Raw genomic sequence first — 4487 nt, 5'->3', positions numbered from 1 at the left:
AAATCGGGGGTAGGGCAGAGAGAGATGAAGATGAATATGAATGTGAGAGTATGAGAGTACTCCCATTCATATACAAAAGTCAGTCTTTATTGCAAAAATATATAAAATTCACATACATCTCAAAACATATTACAGCATGTTCCAGCCAACCTGCTCCTATTATCTGGCTCTTAGTTGTCAAAATATGACTCTAGAGCTCTATAGGCCTATCAATCCAAGATAGATTCCCACAGAGTGTTAACCTTCCCTAGCAGGAACTTGTATAAGATAAATTCACAGAAAAGGCCCATCAGCACATGATTTCCAAGGGTGTAGCATATTGTACATTGGCATATTATCCATTGTACATGTCATTATATATCCACTCAATTACTTGTTTAAAGTCCCAGACCATGGTACTGGTCCAATTCAATAAGAGGGAGAGCTCTTATACATTACGCAGACTGTTAATTGGTGTTCCCTATATATATGAGTGTTCATACAGGCAAGTCTTTTAAACAGCACTAAATACTTATGGGACATGCAGCAGACAATATCATCAGATGTCAGTCATCGCTAGGTTGAGCCATGAAAGCCAGAGGTTTGCTCGATAGGACCATCAATTCTAGGTTTTGGGAGCCAGAGTGGCCAAAGGGGCAGGTAGCTGGGCGGAGCCTGACCGGTTTTGCCGGGTGTCCCAGTTGCTTCAGAGGCTGCTGATACCAATATGTGTTTACTGGTTCTTAAAAGATTAAACGATAGACACTTTTCTCACACCATCCTCAGCTGTCTCCTCAGAGCCTAAAGTGTTTGTAATAGAGAACACCAGAATAGAGATCCTCAGAGGAGGGTGGAGGAGAGCAGATGTGATGGGGAGGGAAGGTAGAGGGAGGGGGAGGAGTGGAGGCAAGGATACAGATAGGGAAGGGAGTAAAAAGGAACGGAAGGAAGAAAAATGGAGGGTAGGAGTAGTAATAAGTGCTTGGGGGGGGGGTAAGAAAGTACGTTAGAGAAGGGAGAGGATGGGAGGGTTTAGGAGAGGAAGGGTGAGGAGGGCAGAAAAGGGGAGGGGAGTAGAGTTGAAAGATGAAAGTGAAAAGCAGAGTTGGAAGAGGAGAGGAGTAGAAGGGGGAGGAAGGAAAACATGAGAGGATGGAGACAGAAGTAGAAAGGAGAGGTGTTTATTGGAATTGGTGGGGTGAGGAGAGGAAGAGAATGATGATGAGGGTAGGGGGTGGATAGGAGTAAAGGGGTAGTGAGGAATCAAGAAATGGAGAGGAAGGTTGGGGATAAGAAAAAGGAGGATGAGGATTAGTGACAAACTAAATGTACCAGAGATGGGTTCATTTCACCGAATATGAGTAAAGTTCACGAGTCAAATCTGAACCTCATTTAAATCAATGGGAGCCGAATGTTAAAATAGTTTTTGACATTTTCTAGACTAATAGGCAAGGAACTGTCAAACAAAAGGCATGGGGAGGGGATTGGAACCCCCATTAGAGTTATGTACCAAAGCAAAAAAACAAACATTTTGTTTGATAGGGGAAGTGATTTTAGCAATGCTTAACGTGAAACATAAAAAATGCAAAACTCCATTGAATACCACATCTGGGGTATCCCCTGTCCCCGTTTACGTAACCAGGCGGCCCTGCCCCCTCTGACGCCCTGGGAAAGCCATAGGGACGTCCCCCGTGTGTCAGAGGGGGCGCGGTCACCCGAAAACGTCACTGTGTGGCCCCGCCCTCAGTTATAAAAGAACTGTCACCTGCGAACACGCGTCATACGGCGGAAGCCTCCCATGGAGGCGGGTCGGTCGCGGCTTTTTTTTTTTCTTTTTCAGTCTGTCGCGGAGCGAGAGAAGAAGAAGATGAAAGGACTTCATGGGACATTTTTATTTTTTTATTTTTTAATAAAGGACTTGTCCCCAAGCCGTGTCTTGTCATTTTTTACCATTTTGACACATTTTTTGGTGAAATGGTAGGGGTACATTTGTACCCTGTTACCATTTCACACAGGGGGGAGGCCGGGATCCCGCCTGCAGACCCCCATAATCACCGGGCAAAGGTTGTGGGAATGAGGCCCTTGTCCCCATCAACATGGTGACAAGGTGCTTTGGGGGGCTACCCCAAAGCACCCTCCCAATGTTGAGGGAATGTGGCCTGGTACGGTTCAGGAGGGGGGACGCTCTCTCATCCCCACCTCTTTTCCTGTGGCCTGCCAGGTTATGTGCTCGGATAAGGGTCTGGTATTGATTTTAGGGGGACCCCTCACGCTATTTTTAAAAAAAATTTTGGCGCAGGGTTCCCCTTAAAATCCATACCAGACCTGAAGGGCCTGGTATGGAATTTGGGGGGACCCCCATGCAATTTTTTTTTTATTTCGGTTCAGGGTTCCCCTTAATATTCATACTAGACCCAAAGGGACTGGTAATGGACTGGGGGGATCCCATGCCGTTTTTTTCAATGACTTCTTTTATCTGTATTGCCGGGACCCGACAATTTATTATAGCCCCGAGTAGTTTTAAATGACTTTTTTTCCTTTAAAAATGTCATTTTGCGCAGGGACTGTTCTAAACACGGGAAACATGTGCCACTTTACAGGCATACTATAGTCACCAAAGGGCCCAGTAATGGGCTGGGGGGGGCAACATTACATTACAGCCGCAAGCAGTTCCAAATTCCTTTTTTTTCCTTTAGAAATGTCATTTTGCTCTAAACACGGGAAAAATGTGCCACTTTACAGGCATACTATAGACACCCCCCAGGCACGATATTTAAAGGAATATTTCACTTTTATTGTTTCACTTTAAGCATTATTAAAATCACTGCTCCTGAAAAAACAGCTGTTTTTTAAACTTTCTTTTCCATTGATCCATGTCCCATGGGGCAGGACCCAGGTCCCCAAACACTTTTTATGACAATACCATGCATATAAGCCTTTAAAATTAGCACTTTTGACTTCTCCCATAGACTTTTAAAGGGTGTTCTGCAGCATTTGAATTTGCCGCGAACACCCCAAATTGTTCGCTATTCGGCGAACAGGCGAACAGGCGATGTTCGAGTCAAACTTATGTTCGACTCGAACATCGGGCTCATCCCTAGTACACATACCCTGATATATCTACTATATCAGGTGTAGTGCTACCCCTGAAGGAGCCACTTGGTAATTTGGGTTCTCTTTTCTGTGCCTCAACTCCAAGAACAACCTCTGGCCCTCTGATACACCTGGTTGCATGAAAGTTACTACAAGCACTTTAAGGAACATGAGCATAAAAGTACCTTTAATTTGGTTGTGAGCTGAAACCAGGAAATAGACACAAGACCATTTAGTAAATGATCTCAATGTATTAATACAGATTAGAACAAATGGTGGTTTAAACATAAATGAGCACACAGAAGGAAGGTTCAGAAACAGCTCGCTAGACAGTATAATCACTATGCCAAAGTAACTTAGAATAGAGTTCTGTACCACTAGACTGCAATGAACTCATAAATCAGTGAAGTCAGCAATAAACAGTGCATAATACCATTAACTGTAATGTGAATTATAATACTATAACTTTAAATAATAATACTATAACTAGTATAGAGTGCGCTCTAGGAGAATGGCTAGGATATGGTGCAATATACCAAGAGGTACCTCTTAGCATAAGCAATATCTAAAGGTCTCTGTGTAGCAGCTGTAAAGGGATACTCTTTAGTTCTAACTCTTAAGCCTGCTAGCATTGGGGCCCAGTTGAACAGATGGTGAATAAGAGAAAAGTTGCAGTAATGCCCACAGGCAGCAATAAGGCTATTATATGGCTGTACGGTCAGTTCCTAAAGCGCTCAGTCTCTCTAGCAGCAGATAGTAAATCCCCATGGCGGCAGCTCACCAGTCCTAGTGATATTGCAACTCACCATCCAGTCACGCACAATGATTAGTCCACTCTCTGCTCTGCACTCAGGTTACTCTGGCTATCATTGCCCCCAAACTCAACACTCCAGATCCCACTCGGGTGCCGATATACAGCAGTAATGGTGCACACTGGACAGCGATGAGCACTCTGCATTCTCCCTCATGACAGAATGAAGCTACGTCCTGCACAACCTTAAAAAATTGCAGCTCGTTCCCCTCCTCCAGGCAATTTCATCTATGGGGTAGTCAGTTCAAAAGCTCTTGATTACGCAGTAGAGCCTCTCTCCTCTGGACTGCAGTTCCCACAATGCAGTGCTGCCTGACTCAGTCTATTGAAGTCTTACTACTCAGCAGCTCCCTCCTCTGGCTGATATAGCTGTTAACCAGTTTAGCCCAGTGAACAACAGCTACAGAGAGCAGCTGAAGCCAGTGCTTCTCTCACTCTCCATTCTTAGCCAAGCACCTGGATACATGGGGCTACCATAGTATACATACACTGATATATCTGCTGTGCTGGGTGTACCATAGTACACATACATCTCTTCTTCATTTCCTTTAGTAAATGATTCCCATAGTCTCTAACAGATATCACACACTTGTTCTTCCTGTCC

This window comes from Aquarana catesbeiana, linkage group LG01 (assembly GCF_042186555.1).
Source record: "Aquarana catesbeiana isolate 2022-GZ linkage group LG01, ASM4218655v1, whole genome shotgun sequence".
Lineage (NCBI taxonomy): Eukaryota > Metazoa > Chordata > Amphibia > Anura > Ranidae > Aquarana > Aquarana catesbeiana.
The sequence above is the reverse complement of the archived record's forward strand: the minus strand, read 5'-3'. Positions refer to the sequence as shown.